The sequence below is a fragment of the Leopardus geoffroyi genome, chromosome A1, assembly GCF_018350155.1.
Source record: "Leopardus geoffroyi isolate Oge1 chromosome A1, O.geoffroyi_Oge1_pat1.0, whole genome shotgun sequence".
Taxonomy (NCBI): Eukaryota; Metazoa; Chordata; class Mammalia; order Carnivora; family Felidae; genus Leopardus; species Leopardus geoffroyi.
The window spans coordinates 5611321-5638169 of NC_059326.1; the positions used below are offsets into that span (position 1 = coordinate 5611321).

The 26849-nt window shown below is 46.4% G+C and overlaps 1 protein-coding gene and 1 non-coding gene across 13 annotated transcripts in view; both read left to right on the plus strand.

Moving 5' to 3' along the window:
• The window catches only part of ATP8A2 (ATPase phospholipid transporting 8A2), a 641066-nt gene that overhangs the window by 512671 nt on the left and 101546 nt on the right, over positions 1–26849 (plus strand). The gene's annotated exons all lie outside the window — the stretch shown is intronic.
• TRNAR-UCG lies at positions 16635–16719 on the plus strand. The gene has a single exon. It is a non-coding gene; the product is annotated as a tRNA-Arg (tRNA).

The window sequence follows — 26849 nt, forward strand, 5'->3', positions numbered from 1 at the left end:
AATCTTGTGCTGGCATGAAAGATTTGAGCCTAAAAGCTTAAGATTTAAGCTGAGATATGCTATTTTGATTACATGTCATAAAACAATATAGTATTTATGGTTTGAAGTATAGTTTTTGGTGTCTATTTGATCGAGTGCGTGTAAAAGGGAAAAATATATCGCAATGTTTCTAAGCTAGAAATAAGCTAAATAATTATTGAGGTAGAGAATGTCTTTACTTCTACAATTTAATGTCTTAAGACTGTTGAAACTTAAGAAGAGTGACACTCTTGTCAAGTTTGGAGGGTAAGAATTAACTGCATTTAGTTTTGGAGAGTATGAATTAGCCGCATTTTCCGAGTTGTAGCATAGAATAGGAAAATCCTACCTCAGCGATTGCCTGTATCAATAAGAGGTCAACTCCAGGGGCGCCTGGGTGACTCAGTCAGTTAAGTGTCCGACTCTTGGTTTCAGCTCAGGTCATGATCTCGCGGTTCATGAGTTCCAGCCCTGCATCAGGCTCTGTGCTAATAGCACAGAGCCTGCTTGGGATTCTCTGTCTCCCTCTCTCTCTGCCCCTCCCCTCGCTCTCTCTCTCAAAATAAATAAACAAACTTAAAATAAAAACACACAACTAAAATACTTTAAAAAAAAAAAAAGAGTTCAACTTTAAAATTCTAATAGGTCCATCATCCTAATCAGTAACATGCAGTTATTAAAACTTTTTAAAACTTTTTAAATGTTGATTTATTCTTTTGAGAGAGAAAGAGAGAGAGAGAGACAAGAGTGTGAGTTGATGGGGGCTGGGGGTGGGTGCAGAGAGAGAGGGAGACACAGGATCCGGACCAGCTCCAGGTGCCGAGCTGTCAGCACAGAGCCCGACGCGGGGTTCGAACTCACAGACCGCGACATCATGACCTGAGCCAAAGTTGGACGTTCAGCCGACTGAGCCCCCCAGCCCCCCGGCTGAGCCCCCCAGCCGACTGAGCGCCCCAGTGACACGCAATTTAATAAAATCTCCGTGGTCAGCTTACTGTGTGAAGAGTTTTCATTCTAGACACTCAGAATTTTATCGTAGCCTTCACAATCTGGGTGTCTCGAGGGAGCCTGAGCAGAGCCCCGTGTGAATTTGGAGGAGTTCAGGGGGATGATGTTCCGAGAACAAGTCGGATCGGTCTGAGTATTGCAAGATTGTTTTCGGCATTAACGGTGGCTGGTGATGGAACGATGAGACCTTCAGGTCCTGGAGTCTCAGCGAACCACCTTGGAAGGAGATAAGCGGACCGCTGTCACATTGCGGACTTGTAGCTATTCCCCAAGAGGACAGAAAGGACCGCGTGCTTCCGGTCGGTGGGCAGGGCCGTGGGGTTCCCTGTGGCCAGCTGTCGGCTCCCTCCGTGGAAGGCCACCGAGTGCTCGGGGGTTATAAATGAGCAATTGTTGGAGCCCCTGCGGAAAGCGTCCGGCAGAAGGGTTAGCATCCCTCGTGTTGTGTTTTTGGCCTGCGATTAGAATCAGTGCGCCACATCTCATATGCCTGCATGTGTCCAAATACCCCTCGCCGGGGTGCGGTTTCCCGCAAAGGGGGAGGTCGGGGCCGCTGCGCGCATCCGCTCATCTGCTCTCATCTTGGGCCAGTGCCAGCCAGCCGCACTTTGCGACCGTGACACGCGCTAATTGTAATCCTTGTAACCTCGTTCCCACAATTGTACACAGAGCCCCGCCTGCCAGGAGGCCCAGGGAATGCCTCCTTTTATAGGGAACCAGGCTTGGACCCTGTGCCGAGCGGGTCCAGATCTGAAGTGCAGCGTCTTCTTTTTATTATCAACTTGAAGGGCAAGGACAGGTGGGGCTAACCAGATCCAGACCCGGCTACCCTGTTTACCGTAGAAAGCCAGGGAGCGACGTAGAAACACATGTCTTGGTAGGAATACACCGTAAAACTGTAGTGCCCCTCCTCCCACCAGAAAAGCTTGGGCAGTTATCATTTTTGGCTGAACGGGCGCAGTCAAGTTTTCCCATCACCAGATCCACCAGCGGAGCCCTGCCAAGAGCCGCAGCCGCGTTCCTGCCAGTTCCTGGAGTCTTCTCAAGTGGCGTTTTATTAAAGTCTTTTATTTCGCTTTCAGTGAACATTCATTTCTTCTGTTTGCCTCCTGCAAGCCAGCGCTTTGACGGGCGCTGCGGCCAGCAGGGGTGAGCCACGGTCTGCGGCCGCGCGGGGGGCCGGGCCAAGCAGTAAAGGGCACGAAGTGCACAATGCGTGAAATCTTTCTCTGCTTTTTACCGTTACCGTTGTTAAGTTCGGAAAAATTACTCTCACTGTCGAGGTCCATCCGGATGACATGTGTTTTAGGAAAGCGACGGAGGCTGCAGTCCCCGTGGTCAGGTCCAGACGCCATCCCACCTACTGACGTGGTCGTCTGGGATAACACCGCCTCTAGCCTGAACTTCCCTCCTGTAAAGCTGTTAAGTCCCCTCGCTCCTAGACGTTACCAAAGTAATGGAGAGGGAGGTCCTGTGCGGACTTCTCAGGGACAGCGCTGCCCACACCCAGGCTAGGGTATTTCGTGGTAAGTTTGATCATCCGCTTTCTGCCTGCAGAGGGTTGAACAATTTAAATCCCGTCTGGCTTTTATTTTTTCTAAAAATATCATCCCGACACGATTATGTAATTTTAGCATTTACTGTGAAGTTCCTCTCTGGCAGCATAAAACACTACAGAAAACGTTAGTAGAAGTTTGGGTGTCTAGCTTTTTAATGGGTGGATTTGTGTCACTGTCGAAGAGTGACTCTTTTCCAAGTAGCTGACATGGACAGGGGAGGTAAACACTGGCCAGGAAGGCACCCCTCAACTTGCTTTCCCTTGTCTTTGCGAGACTCAAGTGATAATGTTGATAATGGATTGATAATGGCCCACGGGGCACATCCCGTAACACAATTTCTACCCTCCCTTCCCTGTTGTCTCCTGTGCCTCTCTCATTCAGAGCACAGTAATTGAAGGCTCGATAAGAGCCATTAAGCTGTGAACAGGTGACCACTTCTTAATATCTTATTCATTTCCAAGGCTTGTTAGCAGAGTTGGTCTGTCAGGGCTGGAGGCCGTGAGTCTGAGATCAAGGTGTTAGCCAGGTTGGTTCCTTCTGAGAGCTGTGAAGGAGAACCTGTCCCATGGCTCTGGTCTCCTAGAGGTATCTGGCCATCTTTGACGTTCCTTGGCTCGCCCACACATCATCCTGATCCCTGCCTTTGTGCTGTCCCTGTGTTCATGTCTGTGTTCAAATTTCTCTTTTAAAAAAAAAAAAAAGTCGGGGCACCTGGGTGGCTCAGTCGGTTGAGCGTCCAACTTCGGCTCAGGTCATGATCTCACGGTCCGTGAGTTCGAGCCCCGCGTCGGGCTCTGTGCTGACAGCTCAGAGCCTGGAGCCCATTTCAGATGCTGTGTCTCCCTCTCTCTCTGCCCCTCCCCTGTTCATGCTCTGTCTCTCTCTGTCTCAAAAATAAATAAACATTAAAAAAAATTTAAAAAAAATCTTAAAACAAAAAGAAAAAGAATTCGAGAGGAGGTAATTCAACCTATAACACTATCATACATTGATGTTTCCTTGAAGTATTTTGGGTTCTTACCACCTATAATTCTCCCTAAGAACTAAGCAAGTAAAGACTGGATTGTGCTTACTTCGTAAGTTGCATAGTCTCTCTCTTTCACAGAAGAATCCTCTCTCATTTAGGTCTGGGGTGTCACAAGGACTTTCAAATGCTTGCTGTTTTTGCTAAATTCGGGTAAAATAAATAGGAGGTCTCCTTTCTGTCAGGCTTTGAGCTCGGTGCTGAGAATATAAACATGTGTGGTCATTGCCCTCACAGAGTCAGTGAAGAAAACGAAAGTATAGCACAATACGTTCCGTGTAATGCGTATCAAACTACAAAAGGACATGGTCAGTTTGCAGGTGGAGTGAAAAAGCTGTGGGGATTCCTTAGGGATTGCCACGACTCCCCTCAACAAGCTCCTGAAGGAAAATAGAGATTTCCCACCCCCTCTACCCCCAAGATTTAAGGAGTGGGAAAGCATTTCAGTGGGAAAGAACTGTTCCAGGACCAGAGAGATGGGCAATAAGGAAGGGGAGGGAGTGGTTCACGGCAAGAGTAGGGAACGGACTTAGGGGAAAAACGTGGAATCAAGTGTTCAGGGCAAGGTGAGGGCTTTGGACAAGAAGGGAAATACCTCGTGTCTGTGACTAAAATGAAAGTAATTGATACGGGTGTGACTGTAGGTACATTTCATGTTTTCAGAAAAGTTCAGAGTCAAAGATTTGAAGCTAAAGTGCCCGATTGTCAGAGGAAATTTCCATGGTTAAATCATCTTTCTTAAATATAAATTGGAGTGTCTCATTTTGCGGCCTAAAACCCTGTAATAGCTTCATCTTGACATTTTGATGTAGTCCAGGATTCTTAACAAGATTTAGAGACCCTCCACAATCTAATTTCTCTTTGTGTCAGCTCCCCCTTGCCCTCTCTGCTCCGCCATATTAGCTCCTGGAATGTTCTGGGCCTCTGCCCAGGCCTGGAACGGGGCCTTCTTTTCCTTCCAGTGGCATGCCTTCCCCTGTTACCCAATCCATTCCCCCCCCCCTCCTCTTCCTCCTCCTCCTACTCGAAGCTTCTGCTGAAAAGTGGCACACTCATGGGGGTGGTTCCTGATGGCTCCCTACTCCTGCCCCAGCTGCCATCACCTCCCAGAGCACGCTATTGTCCGCTTTGTTACTTGCATGGCACTTACTCACTGAACATATTTCTTTTCCAATAGATGGCAAGCTCTGGAGGGCATAAACGGTGTCTCCCGTACAGTTCACCATATCTCTGGCATGCCGTATTGTGTCTGGCATATGGCAGGTGTTCAGTGGATGTTTTGCTAAATGAATGAATGAGAAACACATAACTGACGGATCGTGTCTCAAAAATAAGCATGAAGTTAGAAAAGAAAAATAAAGTACTTATTACCGGTCACACACAGAAAAGTTAAATTTTAAATTCTTGCCAAACTAATGTAGTTCGTATTTAGTTAACTCTCGGAAATGTTTGAAAGAACGAACCAAGGGACTGAAGAATGATGTGGTCAGAACTGGCCTTGAGGCTGGAAAGCCACAGAGGACCACGGGAACAGCAGGATGTGTGTGGTGCGTCCCTAGATTCTCCCGGACTTCCTCGTCTTCTCTCCTTTCTCCTCTGTGTGTTTATGTTGTATTTTCTTTTCCTCCCGCCCACTCTCCACTCTTTCATCGTCTTCGCTTTCCCGTGTGTCACCTACACTGTTGGTTCTAATGCAAGTGCCTCAATGCTAGTTCAGCATCACCCGCCCCCAACCCGAACTATATGGCCGGTCTTTGTGCTAGGGAACCCGACAGCCATCGTATTTACACCTCCTGTCCTCCTCAACACACTGGGAAAAGCATTTAATTTAAAAAAAAAAAAAAAAAAAAGGTTAGAATTTTGCATTTTATCACCTTTATCAAATGAGTTTTAATGGCCCCTTCATTTCAGAAGCAAGTTAGCGTTTGGTTTTCCTCTTTAAAAAACAAAAAAAACTTGGCTCTTTGTGGAACCTGAATCATTTTCAATCCCAAAATAGGCTGGTAGCTGTCTAAGTCAGCATTCTGCACTGCTTTTGTCATAAAGCCAGTTAGTGTTTCTCCAACCGTGGGGCTGCTCCTGCGCCAGCAGAATTGGGAAAGAAAGAATACGATGCGTGCTGTAGTACACGGGTTCATGTTGAGAAGTGTATGTCTTGGCACAGGAAGATTTCAAAGGCTTGAATATTCATAAGGTCTCTTATCTAAGCCACTCACCGGTTATTAGTGCTTCACGTTAAATTAAAGATATGTAAATCCTCAGAGGTTCGTGGTATATGTGGGCTGACTAAAGCTGAACCTTGGAGAAAGAAACCACACACTGCATTTTCAGGCGGGGTCGGTTCGCTCTTCCCTGCGCTGCACTCATTATAACAGCACTTTCCTCGCTCATATAAAATTGTGATCACTTCGTCTCCAGAACCCTATGTGACTTAGCTTTATATGTATACCATTTATCTTCCTCTGCTTCAAACGTTTTACACGGACGAAGCCTGCTTTGAAGGCAGAACACCCACGTTTGGTATCACTGCATTCATTTTTCTTCTGTTTTGGCTTCAATTATGGTGCTTTTAATATTCATGAGGTCTGAAAAAATAAACATCCTAGACCATTTCCTCCGAATGGAAATATTATGGTTTCAAACCCCAGAGAAAACAATTGGTAAGTTTTCTACCAGCCCACATTTTCTCTCTGTCAGTTAGAAAGTAGCTCCAGCCTGGCCGAAGGAATAACCTGACACTTGTGGGCTTCCCAGAGCAGATGGCCGGGGGCCTGCTTTAAAGACGAGTCAGAGAGTCAGCAGACATGCACATTTAAAGATTCCCTTTAGAATAAGAGGTATCAGAACCCTTTCGACTGACTCAAAATGACACCATTTTTGTCACTGAAGAACGTAGAAGAATTCTCTATTCCGTCTGCTTTTCTGTGTTCAAGTGAAAATTGTTGACCATTTCACTCCATTTTGTCTCCTTACTTTCCATCACGCCCGTACTGGTATTTCCTTCTCCAGGAGTATGCTCAACCAGTCCCTTAAATATCTTAAGGAATACAGGGCAAGACCTTCCCACAAATGCAAAGGCCAACCTTTTAAGAAAAATGAAATGGTTGTCCTCAGTCGTTAAAAGTGATCATCAAAAGTGGCGTTTCAGTGTGAGAACGTTGTTCTAGGTTCCATGTGCTGGAGCGGGCCAGCCCCAGCGGGGTTACGCATCCCATCCTGTTGACTCTCTGTCGTGTTGCCCCGGGTGAGATTCTCAAGGCCTTCGATTCTCTCCCCGAGGGGTAGCTCTAGAGTCTTCCCTCACGCTCGCTGAGAGCATGGTCCCGCGTCCCACACTGATGACCCACCTGTAGTTTCATGGTTCCCTTTCTCAAAACGTCTCTGTAACCTGTCTTCTCTTTCCTTCTCAGGGACTATAATCTCTCTAGGTGCTCAAGGCTAGCTACCTCTTCCCCAGATCATGTTCTGTGTCTCTGTGGCTGACTCAGACGCCATTAACAAATGTTTCGTTCCTAGCACCTCCCACGAAGGGTGCTGAGAGGACAAACATTTGGGTCCAGCCTCCTTCGCAGTGAGTGATACCCGGCCGCATGGGCCAGAAATGGCCAGCAAGCACTAGGGAAACTTGAGCGGGGGTTTCCTTCGTGACAGTAAGCGGTGGGGGGGGCGGGGGGCGGCCTACCTTCTCTCCCTTCCTTGAAGGCAGATAGAATGCCTTGCACAGCACCCATTTTGGGACCATGAGGCCTCAAGTAAGAGGACAGAAAGTCATCCCTGAGGGTGTCAGTGCTACAGGACGAAAAAAGCCCGGGGACCTCGCAGCACGGAGGAGCAAGCACCTACTTCCAGAATTATCTGGGGGGAGCAGCCGGCAACCATTTGTTGTTTGAGCATGGCTGGTTGCATTTTTAGGTACACACGGACAAGTACAACCTAGCAGCTACTCCCCTCTCCCCCAAACAAAGCAGATATCAAAACCTTGCCCCATCCTGGGACTTCTTGTACATTTTTTATTTTATTTTTTTTTTTTAATTTTTTTTTTTTCAACGTTTATTTATTTTTGGGACAGAGAGAGACAGAGCATGAACGGGGGAGGGGCAGAGAGAGAGGGAGACACAGAATCGGAAACAGGCTCCAGGCTCTGAGCCATCAGCCCAGAGCCCGACGCGGGGCTCGAACTCACGGACCGCGAGATCGTGACCTGGCTGAAGTCGGACGCTCAACCGACTGCGCCACCCAGGCGCCCCTTCTTGTACATTTTTAATTTCTCTGTCTTCGCTGGCTATTTCCCGGACGCGAGCCTCCCCAAACACCTTCCTTGTCCTTGCCCCTCCCCGCCATCACTTCAAATACTCGGTGCCCTTATGTCACTCCCAAGCTCAGTGAAAGAATCGGCTAATCTTGCCCTCCTGAGCCCCTCATGTCCCTTTAGTCCCAACACTGGACTTAAGCCCTCACCACTTCGCCTTGTCTCTCACCGGTCGTAGGTGTCCTTCTAGTCTCGAGCTGTGGGTCTGAGTCTCCATCTTCCCCAGCCTTTCTGCAGCACTTAACACGGCTGGCTTCTCCTGCCATCTTGAAGCCCTCCTGTCACCCTCCAGTCTTCCGGGCTTTTTTTTTCTTTCTTTGTTCCCTGAAATGTAAGGGCCCCTCAAAGTTGTGTCACTCTTCTCTCTCCGCTTTCTCCCCTGCCAGTCTCATCTATCCTAACCCCAGCTTCAAATATCATTTCTGTGACGGTGTCTCAAATCGGCCCCACTTTGGCCCAGTGTTAAAAGTAGTCTCTGTTGCCAGCTGCGGATTGTAGATCGTTGCTTCAAGTCACGCTAGAATCTTCCTCGTCCTTTGCCTGCCTCCTTGTATTCAGGTATCAGATCTCACCGATTTTTCCCTCAGCAAAAATTTCTCACACCTTTCCTGCAATTTACATGTATGATGCCGCCCCTCCCTAATGATGGCCTGTAGCGTAGGAATATCCTAATTGCTTTTCTTATGCGAGTCCACCCTTGTACAGACCATCGTGGCACCTCCCTCACTCTCACGCTTAATCCCTCACTGAGTCCTGTCCATTCTTCCGCCCAAATATCTTCCCCATCTGTCCATTTACCCTCCTTTCCGTGCCACCACCCTAGCACAGGCCACCGTCTTTGACATGGCTCTTGGCTTTTAGTCTCGTTCCTCTCGATGTTCTGCACGGCATCTGGAAGGTTCTTTAACCAGTGTGGATCAAATTATGCTCCTCCCCTTTTTCAAGCCCTTTAATGAATCAGAATTGCGAATCTTGTACGTGGCAGAGGAGGCCCAGGCTGATCTGGCCCCGTGAGTCTTGTCAGCTGCGTCGTAAAACACTGTCCGGCCATCCTGCTCGCCTCTTACTTTCCTCACATCGACTCAGGTCTCTCGCACTCAGGACCTTGGCATGTGATGTTCTTTCCGTGCACAGTACTCCCAACCCCTTGCCCAAACGGTCTGGCAAATTTCTACCACTTCCTTGGGGTTCAGCTCAAATGGTGCTTCTTAAAAGAAGCTGTGGGCCCCCTCATTGTTCTTTGTAATCGCATCAGAATGTTTTCCTTCGTCGCCGTGAACGAAAAGAATGTCAGTTGTGTTAGTTGTTTAGTGTTCTAATTTCCCCACCCTTAGAATGTCAGCACTTTGAGATGAAGATGCTTGGGTGTTTTTTTCTTCGTGGTGTGCCCAGCGAAACCAGCTCGGTGCCTTACCCATAACGTGGGCTCAGAAGTACTTCTTGTGTGAATAGCAAAGGCTCAGTGTGGTCTCACCGCCCGTCAAATAGAAACTCAGCCCCTTGGCCTCTTAGCTCAAGGGAGTCTAGAGTCTGCCTTCTGCCAACCTTTCCCACCTCTTCCCTCACAACACCCGTGCCTGTGATGTGTGACTGAGCAAATGGAACTTTCCCCTGACACATGTGCCCGTTCTTGTTCCTGGTTCTCCCCTGGGCTTCCCTCTACTGCCATGTTTTATATCGTAGCCCTACCCATCCATTACCAGTCCAGTCTGCGTCCCTTTATGATGCGTTTTTGGACCTGTCCCCGACCAGGGGTGATCTCTGCCTCCCTTGCTGTCCCAAGTACCTTGCTGTGTGTTCCTTTCTGCTCTTTTCTGCTCTACAGAAAAGGTGTATGTTTTTCCCTTGAACTAGCGTGTAAGATGCTGGAGAGGAATGTGTCCTGCTGGTCTCGGCACTTACCACACTGCTGGGCACAGGGCCTGGTTGGTTGGTGTGCTGGATACACAGGTGGGCTGTGGGCCTCGGTGATCCACTTACGGTCGAGGTGGGCAGAGCGAGCTGAGCCCTCTGTTTGAAACTCCCCAGCCAAACTGAGGTAAACTTGGGGAAGCATCTCGAAGTTCTTGGCCAACCCCGGAGGAGAAGATACTTGATAAGATGTCCTGAGTGGCGTTCAAGATAGAGCAGAGACAAAGAGCTTAGGTTTTTACAGTAAACTTATCCGTATGGTGTGGCATGACATCCCTTCATTCCCCTAAAGGAGGGGACAAGCCCTACAGTATGTTGGCTCAGCTGGCTGAGCGGATATTGTGCTGACTGTGGATCTCAGAGAGCAACGAAAAGGGAGAAGCCCCAGTGTGGTCGTTGAAAGAAGAGAGCGCCCATCCCCAGTCTCTTGGGATTGGTCACAGAAGAAACGCCAGTCTGCCTGGGGATTGCCTGGTGCCTGTTTTGTGGCCGCCTCCCACAAGAAAGAAACCTTTTCATCACTTGAGTAATCCCTGCCCCCTCCCCACAAAGGAAAATAAACAGAAAATTCTCCCTTTGGGTCAGCTTTGAGCATCAGCTGTAGCTGCTCTAGCAAAGATCAAACCAGAATACTTGCACCTTGTGGTCATTGGCATCAAAGGCCGCAGGTTTTCTTTCTGCCTCATTTTAATATGCTTGTGAGCCTTGGGAGGCTTAATTAAAACTGTAGGGGAGCCAAAGTAAGCATATAAAGGAACTGTTTTGATGCTTCAAAAACCCAAGCAAACAGAATCTGGATTATTCAATTAGGTATGCTTATGGGATTTGTCTTGGGTGTTTTGATTGCTCAAAGCCTGCTGGGGAAGGCAGTCATGGGGTTTAGACCTGAAAAGAACCATATTTAATGCCCCCCAAACTTCACTTCTTATCTTCTTTATTTAGGTTTCCCATTACCAGTGCGTTATTGTGAGCTGCACATGAACTTTTCCTCTGACTTCTGTTTACTCAGCTTCTTCCCCTGATACCGGATTACACGGCAGGGCCAGCCCAATTTTCCGGCCTGGTTTGGCAGTCTTGTTGTTGGATCCCTTTCCTGCTTTTTCGCTGATGGTCTTTGCTTTAATAAGACGCAGGGCTGCCAAAGAGGCAGCGTGGCACGGCAGCTCACAGCGCAGAATCCCCAGCTGGACCCCTTCTTGTCTGTTTGGTCTTAGACAAGTCCCCTAATCTCTTCCTGTGTTTTTATATCATCTACAAAAGGGAGATCGGGGTGGTGGAAACATGTGCCAACATCACAGCGTTTACCGTGTTAATTCAATCAAATCATTCGTGCCAACGTATACTTAGCACCGTGCCTGGCTCAGGATGAGTGTTCAGTAAATGGCAATAATTATCATGGTTCTCCCAGGACATCGGTAGACATATCTCCCTTAGCTGCAGCCAGTGGATGAGGGAAGACCGGAAGGGTTGTGAATGTAGGCCCTCCAGAGGCATAAGGTAGATAGACCCGGCTTCTATGCTACCAACAAGCCCAGTCTAAGGCCTCGAAGGTCATAGGAGAGACCACACACACACACACACACACACACACACACACACACACAGCGAAGGTCAGCGGAACATCTATCATGTGACCGGTTTTCCCAGCGGGCATTGACATGACAAGGACTCCCACGGTAAGATCAACTGTGGAGCCCCTTGGTCATTACACTAGGGGACTCTCCCTCTGAAGACACCATTCAGAGTCAGGTCTCCAGGAGAATTGATTGCCAGGACGTGACGGCTGTGGCCACAGAGGCAAGCAGCCATATCTCCCAGGGCCGTGGTGGCCTGGCCTGGTTGGGAGCACACTACACACTCCAGAGAGTGTATGCTTCCAGCTAATCAGCTTAAAATAGACCCGTGTGCCGAGAGCCTATCCTGATATCCGACCGTTGGAAAGCCACCCGACAGGAAAGGTTTACCTGGTGTCGATGGGAGGATCCTTAAGATCCCAGACAAAAATATTTAGTGTCAGTTGCGAAAGATTTACAAACAGGTGTTCCTGGATGGTACTGCTGTGCTAGGCTTTCACTTTCTTTCCAGATGCTTGTACCCCAACAAGGCAGGTAGTATAAAATGTTTGTATAGATGGATAGCCTGTGCAGGACAGAGTTTCCCCTTTCTGGTTTCTAGCACATCTATTAATAAGTGGCTGCCTGTGACTAACCAGCTGCTCAGATAAAGGGGTGGGCAGAACACGTCCGTACTGTTAGGAGGTTGTCAGTCTAATGAAGACACGTAAACAAGTAAGGCTAACGTTGAACGTAGTGCAGAATCACGGGGCGCAGTGAAAAGAGCAGGCACCGTGAGGTCTATGAACTTGGGGCGAACAGTGGCTCTTAGCCCTGTCCAGCAGGACCCCCTTAGGAAGATGGTGTGGCCTCTCTGAACTTTCCAAGTCTCCAAGATGGAGGACGGTGTGGTGTTTGAGGGCCACCCTTGTGTATTAAATGAGGGGAGGGCAAGCTACGAGCACAGAACCTGACAAATGGTAGCTATGCAAAAAATGGTGCTAGGAGGAGTGTTACATGAAGGACACAGGGGAGGGACACAGGGGAGAAGCTGAAGGGTTGGTATTTGAACCGAATCTTGAGGGCGGCAGAATTCTCAAAGTGACAGAATGGAGCGTTGCCAGCTGCGCAAAGAAAAAGATGGGCAAAGGCCAAAACAAGAAGAACGTTCCGAGAGACGCAGACAGTTCAGCATGGCTGGAGTGCAGGGTTCTGGTCATGAAAGGCCAAGGGCACGGTCTTGATGACAGACAGGGCCGGACCATGAATAGCCTCACATTCCATGCCAGAGAAGTTAGATTTTTGCCCAAGTTTGCAATGTACTAAAAATTCCAGTGCCAAGTACTACACGAGGCTATTTATATATGCTCCTGCTTGCCCAACAGCCACCTTAACAAGGATAAGATAGCCCCATGTTGTAGATGGGCCAACTTGGGATTCAAGGAGATTGTTACTTTGAACTTAACCGTGTTAGCTTGTGGTGAGTCAGGCAGACAGCTTATCTAACAGGCGTGTTGTCTCGTGGGGTATTTCATGTCAACTTTTGTTGCCTTATTTTTACTTTCGTTCCCTATTCTTTGTTATTCCACCTCGGATACGGTTGGAACCAAGCAGGACCACAAATACGTAGAACGCCTCTACTGATCGTCCAACTGAGTGAGTCTGGCCACTTTCCCCAGCTGGGCAGTTGATGAGGTAGAAGCAGGGAATTGGCTCACTAGTGTAAATCACCAGGACCCAAAGATTCATTTTTACTTTGGGTCATATTGTTCTCCCCCCAATACATCAAGCAGTCTATTAAAAATAGCACACTTGGGGCGCCTGGGTGGCGCAGTCGGTTAAGCGTCCGACTTCAGCCAGGTCACGATCTCGCGGTCCGTGAGTTCGAGCCCCGCGTCGGGCTCTGGGCTGATGGCTCAGAGCCTGGAGCCTGTTTCCGACTCTGTGTCTCCCTCTCTCTCTGCCCCTCCCCCGGTCATGCTCTGTCTCTCTCTGTCCCAAAAATAAATAAACGTTGAAAAAAAAAAAAAAATTAAAAATAGCACACTATATTTTATTTTATTTTTTTTATGATCGGTATTAGGCTTGAGTCCAAACTAAGGTAATGCGGGGCATTTGGTCGAAGTTGAAGCTCTGGATTTCGTGAAATGTGGTGTGCCACCCACAAGGGAATACGATTCAACCCAACTTTAGACGGGCCATCCTCCCTCAAAATATTGGAAGTACACGTTAGCATCACCTCTAGGGATTCGGGGTACGTGAGGCACCCAGAGCTCTGCAGTCGGAATGGCGGCGATCAACCCCACGCCCTCAAATTGCTCAACGCCGTTTTTTTTGGATGACTTCTAAACAGGTGTTTCCTCTATGTCACAAATGGTTTAAACTGGAGCCTAGCTTTCGTCCGGCTCGTTCAGCTGAAATCACAGGGCCAGCTGACGCTCCGTGAGCGTGTCTGCTCATCTGCGTCCATGCTGACAGCCGGTACTTGCTGATTCCCACGTTGGTCAGCGCTGGACGTAGAACAGATGTTGGGGATTACGGGGAAGGATGCGGGGAGGCTGTGGGCCTGCGTGTCCGCGGAAGTAATTCATTGTGGCGACGCAGACAGGCCCTGCTGAACCTTCAGTGAGAAGCTCTACGACATAAGCCTCGGTGGGCCTGTGCATCAGGACTCGAAACAAATGTCTTCCTGTGTCCTTTAATTAAAAGAAAAATTATAAATCATCTTTAAACGGAGAAGGGAGGGAACCTAATCCCACAAAGTTCATTTAAATTCTAATCTCCGAGTCACTTAGTGTAGAATCCTCTAATGGATTCCCTTGGTGCAGCATTGGAAGACCGTTTGCAGGGGGCTGTCCCGTCCACTCCCATCCCACCCCGCTTTCTGGGAAAAATCCTGGAAGGCTGGGCTCAGTTTACCCCATACACCACAAAGCTCTTTCTTGCTGGCCGTCTCTGGCTGTCCTGCAGGTTCTTTGTCTCGCTGGCCCACCAGTGGTACTGTCCAACGCTCAGCTCACAATCCCAAGACGCTCGGAGTTAGAGGTCCAGACTGTAGAAGGCTGTAGGTTGTGACAGTTTTTGTGTCTGCTCAGCGGGGCACTGGGATCCTCAGCTCTTAGTGTGGCAGTGCTCTGTGGAAAATAACCAGACGGTAACTTCCTTTTCTCTTAAGGGTTTCCAGGTAGCATTCTGTAGGGTTAATGAACTTCAGTTGGATCCTTCTCATCACAATCCAATTATGTCCGTTGGTACATTTCAGGAAGTGTGCTGTTGGTTAAAAAAATCAGATGATTTAAAGAGCCAGAAAGAAAGGAATGATACAATTAGAACTGTTTCAGCCAGTAAGGGCCATCAAAGAAAAATTTAGAAATCAAGCGAAGTATGTAAACAGAGTTTCTAAGAAGAGTAGCGTTCAGATTTTCTTTTTTACTTGTTCATTGCCCATTTACTTATAGCCCGTTAAGGATTTCAGTGGTCAGAATTACAGGCCAAACGTAACCTCAGCTGTTACTGCCTTAGAGTTGATTTGAGTGTCTTATTTTTTTCCCCCAAGAATGTAGCAGATATGTTGCTTTCTCTGCATGTAAACATTAAAATGTTTCTGCTGGTGAGAAAGCACATTGTTAATATGGAGAACAAAGAAATTGACAATAGCTTACTGGTGAATGTTTTTAAAGAAAAAAGAGACAAAAGACATAAATTTGTATATCATTGGCATTAAATACCGTAGTAAATAAGCAAATAAAAATACGAGGAAAAACATAATGGATCCTTGCAATAAACATTCTAAGATTCAGAATCTCAAATGCATTAGAATTAGAAGGGCTTTTTTTGTTTGTTTTTTTTAATAGCAACTCAGAGTAACCTCCTTGGTTTTCTTTTTGGAAAAAAAAATGGGGAAGAAGGCTAATTACTATATTTTGTTTTTCCTCTGAAAACATCTTCCTTTCTCCCAAATCTACACAAATATAAGACAGTTCTATCAAGGCAAAGAAATCCCTCAGATGCTTCAATAACATTAAGGGGAACAAAGACAAAAAGAAGGTCTGGATGATTTTAGGAAGAGCATTATTACATATTATTCACATATTAACCCAATTTGAACATGGGAGAATGCCACAAATGTACCAGGCTCTCTGTGGAAAGAACAGTCCAAAGTGTTTATGTTTGGTTGCCTCTACGAATTTTTAAAGAAGGGAAGCTGTATTGAAAAGATAAATTGAGATATATGGGAAAGGAAAACATCGCTAAAGTGCTTCCATTAGGGCATGATGAAAAAAAAATGGATCTGTTTTATGTAAATTTTCAACAGTGACCTGGTAAAGAAAGTCAAAAGTACATTAATTAAATTTACAGAGCCAAAAAAGGCAAAGACCCAGGAGGTTAGATGTAAAAAAAATACAGATGGACTGAGAGAGATGAGGGGAAATAGATAGACTTTTACAACATGATATTCAGCTTGGAAATATGCAAGCTCTAATACGCTGGGGAATACCAGCCAAAAGACAGATAGCTGGTTTAAAGGAAAAGTTAATAAAATGTCGAGTCTGAAAAACTATACACACCAAAGCCAGGAAATTACAAAGTTATGGATCCCGCAGTAACTGTAAATTAACCCCAGTGCACATATGTAGTATTTCATATTACTGTATATGGTGTTAACTTTCACGCCTAAACATGCAGGCGTGTGTGTGTGTTTCGTCTGAATTACGGTTGTAATGGGAACAAAGGTGCAAACAGGACACGTAATGGATTGCCTGCTCCTTTCACAAGTCACCCAGGAGCCCTGGAGCCCAGGCTGGTCATGCGCCTTGGAATAGAGCAGAGGAAGAGTCCGGCACTGATTCAAAGTCCAATTGTTTGCCAAAGGCACTGGGAAGATAGACACATTTCTTAACAGTTGTAAAGAGGTCATGAGCGTCCTGGGTACGTGGAAGGAAGTCCGTAGTACATTCCCAAGATAACACATAGGATTTAAATGTGTCTCCAGTCTAATTTCTCCTTTCCTTTTCCTTGCCTCAATGCAAACTACCCAATATCTCTCTCATATGCTCTCTTTACTCCTATTTTTTTTGCCCAATGACCATCCAGTTTTTCTGTCTCCATACCTGGTGTCTTACTGAGCTCGGTACAGGAGATAGGATACAATGTTTTTCTTTTAAAGCATCCAACCTACCAATCTGGTTGTTGTTTGCTTTTTGTTTTTTCTTTTGGTCGTTTGCTTTTTGAAAAATAGTCCAGTCAGGGGCGCCTGGGTGGCTCAGTCGGTTGAGCATCCGACTTCGGCTCGGGTCATGATCTCACAGCTCGTGAGTTCGAGCCTCACCTCGGGCTCTCTGCTGACAACTCAGAGCCTGGAGCCTGCTTCGGATTCTGTGTCTCCCTCTCTCTCTGCCCCATCCCATTTGCATTGTGTCTCTGTCTCAAAAATAAATAAGCATTAAAAAATTTTTTAAAAATAGTCCAGTCAACTTATATGCTGTATATTCCTTTCCAATACATTCCTTCCTTCCAACATAGGACCAGGAAGGAGGAGTCCACAGACCTCTTCCTGAAGCATCATACAGGCCATTTCTCTTCTAGTTCATGCGTCTTCTTACAGCATCTTCTACCCTTGTCATAACCCCACACTGATTTTTCCCTCTTTACTGGCTCCATCATTGGGAAGTTGTCCACCTATGTAGATAATTCTTCTATTTATCTGATCTTTGTAATCCTTTGGCCTCCTCAATGCCTGTGAGGTTCTCTGCAGCCACCTTCCCCTTCCTTGGCCAGGCCACACCTCCACGACCCGGTCATTGAAATCTGTGTCTTCTGCAAGATCCCACTATCCGATTCCCCTGGGCTCACAGCAAGCCCTCGTTCTTCTACTGCCTGTGGGCCCTCATTCCCACTGGCCCTGCTGTCCACCTTCACTGTCGTTATCAGATGAGATCGGGCACGTTCAGGGGGATATGGCCGTGGACGTCACTGTCATTATCCGTCTGTCAACCTTGTAGTTGGGTGTCCAATAAATACTTTCTGAATGTTCTCACCAATTCTTCCAGCCTTCAGCTTCCTTTTTCGCAGCTGGGCTCCAAAATCAGCGATTTAAGTGGTTTGTTCCCTCTTGTCCTTAATTCCCATGCCCTCTTCTGTTCTGATAGCTTCACCTGTCCCTCCCCACCATCTGCTTGCGTAGCTGTGTGCTCTCTGGGTGTCCCATGGTTACGGAGAAAGTCAGATGGTCTGTATCCTCATCAGGGTCATCTGTTCATGCTAGCAGTTGGCTCTCATTGGTATTGTAAGATCTGTTTATCTGAATTCCCATTCTCCAGGCAGCATTTTCTAAGGCTTCTTCTTCCCCTGTAGCCCCAGACTGCTTTGGCCCCACCAAAGTAGACTCATGGCCCCACAGTCTACTTACAGAGATTAAGGTCATTTTGTATGGGTTTCTTCAGTCGTCTCGCCACCCAGAACCCCGGGGTTCACCCATCACTGCGGTACAGGTGACACCCAGATACGTAGGGCTTGCCCATCTCTCTTGTGACAGACACGGGCTCTGGGGACAGACGGCTGGCCGTATGCTCTGGCTCTGTCACCTGCCGGCTGGGTGGCCCTGGCCGAGTCCCGTGACCTTTCTTGCCCGAGGCACCCCACCCCTAAGACGGGGCTGACAACAGCGCCTCCAACAGCAGGGCCCAACAGGCAGGGCTGCTGAGAGGATGAAACGCACCGCCTCGTAGAGAGGGCTGAGAACATTGCCTCGGCGGACACGGTAAATGTGGCTCATCTCTTGTCGTGGCCCTTTTGGCCAGTGTCCACGTGTTAATCTTATTGTGAGCCCCTCAGCCTCCCTCCAAAACCAGTTGGAGCCAGTTGGCCTCCAGCCTTTGGTCCCCCCTTCCCCTTCACTGCCGGCCTCTGCAGCTACCCCGCTCCAAGCTTCCGCCTCTGCTGTGGCTCCCACCCAGCGAGGCTCTCCTTTGTCTCCTCAGCTACGTAGAGGCCCCTCTCTCGGCCCAACAGGCTCCACCCTCCCTTCGATGGCTCCTATAGGCTCGTGCCTTAATAGTCTCTGTTCCAGATGCCTCCTGTGGCTTTTTATCGTCTCCTGAATTAAATCTAACCCCCTGAGGCCCACATTCAGGGCTGCCTCCCTACACACGGCCCAAACCCAAGCACGTTTTTCTCTTGCAGAGAATATTCCCGCCATTCCCACCTTGGGTCTTTGTTCCAGCTCCTCTTCTGGCCGGAGGGTTTCTCATCACTTGTAACTATATGGAATCTCAGTGAGCCCCACATGAGCACCCCTCTTAAAGACCGCTTTGCCTTCCACACACCTATCTTCTTTCTCTACCAACCAGAAGCTGCTAGAAGACAGGCCTGGCCCTCCGGCTCCCCATGTGGCCCCAGCATCACACACACACTGATTTGAACTCTGTGAGTTCGGACCTGGACACCCCCCTCCAGCACCTCGTACCAGGCCTCACACGGCCGTGCCACACGCTGGTGCTGTTGTGGCCTAAAAACGGAATTTATCAACGTTGTGACATCTTTCACACGTAGGGACAAAGGACATGGAATCAAATACACAGCCTACTCAAATGTTAACAAGCCGTGTGCTTTATCTCTTCTTGAAGAGAAACAGAATGTTAACCATACTGTTGAGTGCCCCTGGTTGCCCTCCGAATCTCGTTCACTCTGAGATAGAAACACTCTTGTGCCTTTAATTTTTTTTTTCAACGTTTATTTTTTGGGGACAGAGAGAGACAGAGCATGAACGGGGGAGGAGCAGAGAGAGAGGGAGACACAGAATCGGAAACAGGCTCCAGGCTCTGAGCCATCAGCCCAGACAGAGCCCGACGCGGGGCTCGAACTCACGGACCGCGAGATGGTGACCTGGCTGAAGTCGGACGCTTAACCGACTGCGCCACCCAGGCGCCCCTCTTGTGCCTTTAATGTTTACTATTTTTATGCATGTATCATGTACATAAAAACCTATAGAACATATAAACAATATATAGTGTTGATTTTTGCAGGGTTTTGAAGCTTTATAAAGATTGTATCATATATACCCTTCTCTTCAACACTGGGTGTTTGGGTTTTTTTCTTCAAAGCTATTTTTGATGTTTACCCATAGTTATAGAATTGTACTTCGTTCATTTTCATGCTGTTTGCGGTTGTATAAATATGCCAGAACTTATTTATTCTCCTGTTGATAAACATTTAAGTTACTTTTTTTTTTTTTTTTTTTGCCATTACTGAAAATACTATAGCAAACTTTCTTGTCTATATCTGCAGACATGTTGAGTTTCCCTAGAGTACATAACCAGGAATGGAATGAGCATTGGAAATTTCTCAATGCTTTCAATGCAGATCTTTTCATGCAAAACTTTTTCATTTTAATGCATTCAAACTCATCTCTTTCCTTCATGGTTTCTGCTGTTTCATATCAAATTTTTTTTTTTTAATTTATTTTTTATTTTGTATTCTTTTTTCAACATTTATTTATTTTTGAGAGACAGAGACAGAGCGTGAGTGGGGGAAGAACAGAGAGAGAGACACACACACAGAATCCGAAGCAGACTCCAGGCTCCAAGCTCTCAGCATGGAGCCTAACGCGGGGTTCGAACCCACAAACTGCGAGATTATGACCTGAGCCGAAGTCAGACGCTTAACCGACTGAGCCACCCAGGCGCCCCTCGTATCAAATTTTCTAAAAACTAATCAAGGTTGTAAAAGTATTCCTCCACACTTTGTTCTACAAGTTTAAAAGTTTTGCTTTTCACCTTGGAAGTGACATGTGCGTGTGGTGTAAAGCAGGTGTACTTGGATTTTTTACAACGACATAAACAGGACCACGTCCCGGCGAGCCCTCCTCCCCCACTGATGCACAGGATACTTGGCTGCTAGATTTCTAGTACCGTCATATGGGATTCTTCATGTCCAGACTCTCTGGTGTTGCATCTGAGGGGCAGGGTCCGAACAGAGTGGGGCTGGTGACGCCCTGCTAGAGGAACATGAGCATTTGCCTCCAGACAAATGGGTTTGAACCTAGAGAGCATCTGAGATGCGCCATGATCCCTGCACCGGAGACTTTGTCTCTCTAGAGAGCCTCAGAGTAGCAAGACCCCAGTATAGTGACGTCTAAGCATCTATAAGCTGGACATCTCTGGAGAACCGCTGGGCCATAAATTACAGGCGTCCTCTCCTCACTCAAATTATTTCCGTTTTATAAAAATGATTCTTTTCTAACTTTTAGATGCCCTCTGGGATGCTTTGAAGGCCAAGATATTATTTTTGTTTCATAGGTATCAACTTTAATAAGACTTGCCCAACTGAAGAATAATGAGGAACCATAAAATCTCAACAGATCCTGCGGTGTATACACACACACACACACACACACACACAATGTGGGACTTGAACTCATGACCCCAAGATCAAGAGTCGCACGCTCCACCGACAGAGCCCCAGGCCCCCGCAGACTGTGAGCCGTCCGTTAACAGACATGTGCTGTGTTGTCTGTTACCGATCACCAAGACATGGCACATTTTGCTTTATTGAGTGAGGATACAGGACTGCTTCCTCAGCACGACTGCACTACACTGGGGAGATAACATTCCCATGGAATAGTTGAATTGTTTAAATCATCTAAATTTGTCATTTTAAGATGCTACATTTCAAGCAGAATAGAAAAAGACAAGGGTCAGAACTGTGACAAAAGAATTTATGTATGGCAAAGTCAGACTAGGATTTCTAAGCTAAAAATGGAAGCAGGATTTTACAAACTTAAAGGCTTGCAATGTATTAAAACGAATGTTATTGAAATGCTAATAAATCATAATAAAATACTAGCCAATTATGAGTAGACAGCGCAGCCATTGTCTGTTAAGAGCATGACTCTCATACCATGGGACAGGCAGGCCCTGGCTCTAGAGTCCAGAGAGACCTGGGTTCAAATCCCACCTCAGATCCTTGCCATGTGACCTAAAATTGGTCACTTAAACTTAGCCTTAAGTTGTATCATCTGTAAAATGAGAACAGTGAGTTTCTTTCTTGCAGGTGTTTCTGTGGGGCTTAGAAATAATAGATGTGGGAGGGGCACCTGGGTGTCTCAGTTGGTTGAGCGTCTGACTCCTGATTTCAGCTCAGGTCATATCACGATCATGAGATTGAACCCACATCAGGCTCTACTTTGAGTGTGGACCTACTTAAGATTCTCTCCCTCTCTGTTCCTCTACCCCCTCTCCCCTGCTCACGTGTGCTCTCTCTCTCTCTCAAATTTAAAAAAAAGAAAAAGAAATAATATACCTGGGAGTACCTAGGAGGAGAGGTTCCATAGAAGAGAGTAGAAGCTCAAGAGAGTAGAAGAGAGTAGAACCTCCCACTTGGGCCAGAGGCCAGTGGCGTCTTTAAGGAAAACAGAAAATGCTAGGGAAGGGTTGGGAAGAAGTGAGGGTTGGTTTTAGAGTAATACTATACATTTATATTGTTTGGGATACCCTTGCTGGGAGTTTGGAGCTCCTGCAGCGTGTGCTTGTGAGTCCTTACATGCATCCGGCAGCGTTGTGCATAGAGACAAGTGAGTGGTTTAACCAAATACCCCGCATTCTGGCCATGTGTATAGATGTCTGTGGGTGGAGCCTTGGAGGAGCGCGCTCCCCCTTCGTCTTTGTATCTCTTGTGAGTAACCGAGAGGTTGACGTGGAATGGGTGCTCAAACACTGGTTGTTGCCGTGAAGCGTTGAGTTTTGTGAAAGAAAGAAACCAACTCGATGAGTAGAAGGCATTAATTTCTTAATTTGGTACTTGGTGTTTTGCAGTGCTCGCTTGGTTATTGCGAAAACTTGATGAAAGCTAGTCTCTTCCCCCGCGAGAATATTGTTTCTATTTAAAAAAGGAAATCTGAACTTTGGTGTGGGGGAGCAGTAAAAAGTAACAGCAAGAGTGACTGAAAGAGAGAGAGAGAGAGAGAGAAGTAGGCAGAAGACGTCCCTGGGGAGCCACAGGCTGCTGCTAAATTTCAGCTGCGGTTGTCAGAGTTAAAGAAAACATCGGAGAAAGTGTCTCATCGCGGGGTCCCCGGATTGTTCTGCTGTGAGTAAGGCCAGCTGAGGGGTGGACCAAGGCCAGCTGGCAGGGGCTCAGACGACCGGGTGCCATGCACCAGCCACTGAGCTCATTTGCTCCACCTCTGTCACTTTACAGTCAGAGCTGCTTCAAGATCAGCACAAGGCACCGTGCAGATGTTTGGGGGCTGGGAAAGCAAGGCAGAGTTTGAGGAAGGAAGAAGTTACATGCTTAGTGCTGAAGGGTGAGCCCAGGCCTTCTTGGGGATTTGGTGAAGTAAAATGTGTTTGAATACAGCTAACTGGACACTGGGCTCAACAGCCTTGGGAGGGAGGTGCCACTGCTCTCTTGGTTCTACCAGGAAACTGAGGCATGGTGAGGTTAATTAACTCGTTGAAGTGTCATGGTCTAAAGCATAGAGGCAGAATTCTATCCCACGTTTATCTGAATCCAAAGTCCTCATTCTTCACTACCGTATTTAGCTGCAGAGAAAATCCCTACAGGAGCAGTAAGGAGTTAGCCCAAGGCTGCCACGTTGGGTTCTAGAACTCTGCTCCCTCAGTGAATGTTCATTGTGACTTTGTGAGGCCATGGAGCCCAGCGTCTGTATCCCCGAAGAGATGTCCCTCTCCTCCTGAGAGCCCTTGTGGTTGTGGATCTCCATTCTGGGAAACAGATTGAGAAGCACCCCAAGGACTACTCCAACGGGGTGGAAAACAGAGAAGCTTGGATCCATAGTAGTGATCAAGAGCCAGTCGAAGCCTGGATCTAAGCAAAAGTGGGGTAAAAAGTTTGCTGATTCAAGGGCTTTCCATGTCTGCCCCCACCTCTGCTCCCAGGCCCAGTAAGCTCCTGCTTACAACTCTGCCTGGGAATGTCCTGTGCCTGCTGATCAGCTATCTAGTGTACAAATTATTTTCAAATCCAGGTATGTTTTTGTAACTGTTAATTCCATTTTCCTTAAACTTGTTCGTGGAACACCCCTGACAGTGGAGGAAAGTGAAGATTAACATTCCCCAGGGATGCCTGGGGATATACGCTGTGGCATTGCATCTCAGAAATGATATTGATTTGAAGACTCTGGTTTTAGGAAAAGAGAAACCATGCAAATCTATTACAAAAATGTTCTTGGTTTTATCTTCTATATCATTTATTTCTGCTCTAATCTTTATTCTTTCCTTCTGCTGGTTTCAGGTTTCATTTGTTGTTCTTTTTCTAGCTCCTTTAGGCATAAAGTTAGATTATTTATTTGAGGGGTTTTTTTGTTGTTGTTTCTTAAGGTAGGCCTACGTTGCTCTAAACTTCCTTCTTAGAACCACTTTTGCTGTGTCCCAAAGGTTTTGGGCCATTGTGGTTCCATTTTCTTCTGTTTCCAATGTACTTTATCATTTCTCCTTTTATGTCCTGGTTGACCCTTTCATTGTTTCGTAGTATGTTATTTATCCTCCATGTATTTATGATCTTTCCAGATTTTTTCTTGTGGTTGACTTCTAGTTTCATAACGTTGTGGTCAGCAAAGGTGCGTGATATGACTTCGATCTTCCAAAATTTGTTGAGGCTCTTTCTGTGGGCTAATGTGTGGTCTATTCTAGAGAATGTTCCATGTGCACTTGAAAAAATGTGTATTCTGCTGTTTTAGGCTGGAATGTTCTGAAGATACCTGTTAAATCCATCTGGTCCAGTCTGTCATTCAAAGCCATCATTTCCTTGTTGATTTTCTGTTTAGATGATTTGTCCATCGATCTGAGTGGAGTGTCAAAGCCCCCTACTATTATTGTGTGATTATTGATTCGTTCCTTTATGTTTGTTATTAACTCTTGTATGTATTTGGGGGTTCTGTGTTGGGGACATAAGTATTTACAATTGTTAGATCTTGTTGGATCATCCCCTTTATTATTATGTACTGTCCCTTCTTTATGTCTTGTTATAGTCTTTGTTTTTAAAGTCTATTTGTCTGATATAAGTATTGCTACTCTGATCACTTCTGATGTTCACTTATATGACAAATGTTTCTCCATCCCCTCACTTTCAATCTGCACGTATCTTTAGGTCTGAAATGAGTCTCTTGTAGGCAGCATATACCTGGGTCTTGTTTTTCTGTTTTGTTTTTGTTTTTGTTTTTATCCATCCTGTCACCATACATCTTTTGATTGGAGCATTTAGTCCATTTACATTCAAAGCAATTATTAATATATATTTATTGCCATTTTATTGTTTTGTGGTTGTTTCTGAAGATTTTCTCTGATCCTTTCTTGTCTTTTTCTCTTTCATGGTTTGCTGGTTTTCTTTAGTGATATGTTTGGATTTCTTTATTTTTATTCTTTGCATATTTGTTAGTGGTTTTTGATTTGTGGTTACCGTTAGGTTTGTATATAACATGTTCTGCGTATAGCAATCTGTATTAAGTCAATGGTCATTTGAGTTGGAACCCATGCTTTACTCCTCTCTTCCCCACATTTTAGGTATATGGTGTCATATCTCACATCCTTTTATTTTGTGATTCCTTAACCGACTTCTTACAGAAATATTCATTTTTACCACTTTTGTGTTTCCTACCTTCGTACTGACATTTTGGGTCTTTCCTTTCCACTCAAAGAGTCTCCTTTAATATTTCATGCAGGGCTGGTTTAGTGGTCCAATACTCCTTTAGTTTCTGTTTGTCTGGGAAACTCTTTATCTCTCCTTCTATCCTGAATGATAGCCTTGCTGGAGAGAGTATTCCTGGCTGCAGATTTTCCCCATTCAACACTTTGAATATATCATACCACTCCCTTCTGGCTTGCAAAGTTTCTGTTGAAGACTCCGCTGATAGCCTTACGGGGTTTCTTTTGTATGTAACTGTCTTCTTTGGTCTTACTGCTTTTAATGCTTTTTCTTTATCCCTATATTTTGCCATTGTAATTACAATAAATCTTGGTATGGGTCTGCTTTTATTGATTCTGTTGGGGGTTCTCTTTGCCTCCCGGATCTGGATATCTGTTTCCTTCCCCAGATCAGGAAAGTTTTCAGTTATTATTTCTTCAGATAAATTTTCTGGTCCTTTCTCTCTCTCTTCTTCTTCTGGGGTGCCTATCATATGAATGTTAATACCTTTTGTGGAGTCACTGAATTCCCAGAATCTATTCTCGTTTACATAATTATTTTCTTCTTTTTTCTTTCTTTCTTTTTTTTTTTTTTTCCACTTTTGCTCAGCTTGCTTACTTTCCACTACTCTGTCTTCTAGGTCATTAATTGTTCTTCTGCTTCTTCCAGTCTACTCTTCATTCCATCAGGTTTGTTTCTCATTTCATTTATTGAGCCCTTATCTGCTGTGTTATTCCTTATATCTGCGTTAATGGTCTCACTGATGTCCTCCACTCTTTTCTCAAGTCCAGTGCTTTAAATTCTCAACCGGGCATGTTACTGATATCTATTTCTCTTAGGTCTTCACCCATGGCCTTGTTCTGTGCGTTAATTAGAGACAGATTCCTCCCTCTTCTCATTTTGTCTAAGTCTCTGTGCCTATTTCTGTGTGTTAGGAAAGTCAGCTCCGTCCCCTGGTTTTGAAGGTAATGACTTTATGAAGAAGAGGTCCTGTAGTGCCCTGCTGTGTAGTTTCCCTTGTTCCCAAGGGCCTCGCATTTCCAGGAGTGTCTCCACTGTGTGCTGTGTACTCTCTGTTCTTGTGTCCTGGCCACTTTATCCTTCAAGTCAGTCACCTCCAGAAGCTCTCTTTGCCTGTTGTGAGCAGTATTTGATCCCTGGCCTGAATGTGGTGCATTTTAACTAGGTGTGCCCTGGTCTGCTTGTGAAATGAGACCTATTGTCACTGCCACTGGAACCGAGGCCTTGCAAAACTCCCTTGTTAGGAGATTCATGTTAGCAGGGATTTGGGCCAGTGTTTTGGGGGACCCCCCCCCCACCATGCTGGGACTGAGGCAAGCATGACTGGAAGGAGCACTTCCACCAGAACATCAGGGGCAGGGCTTGGTGTAAGCAAGTTAGGTAGCAAGTGTCAGCACTTGGCAGGTTCCCAGGTGGCCCTGGGCTTACGCTGAGGGGCACAGGAGGAAAATGGCAGCAGCCAGTTCCTTTGTTCTCTGAGCTATCCCTCTGTGAATGCCGTCTCTCTGGGTCGTGCTCTGAGATGAGCGAATAATCTCCCTACCGTGTGCCGTAGTGGCTCTTCATATCCCTATTTCCATTTTCCATGGTGTATGTCCATGAGCCGTTTGCCCTGCCTTCTCTGCAAGAGCAGCACAATGCCCTCCGAGCTGTCCCAGAGCCAAGCCCACTGACTTTTAAAATCCAGGCTTTAAGCCTCACTGGTTGTAAGAACTCACAGAGTTTGGGCCCTCTCACTTTCCATGCCAATTACCATGGGGATTTGTTTTCCTAGTATGCTTGTTCCCCTGTGTCCTAGTCTGTCT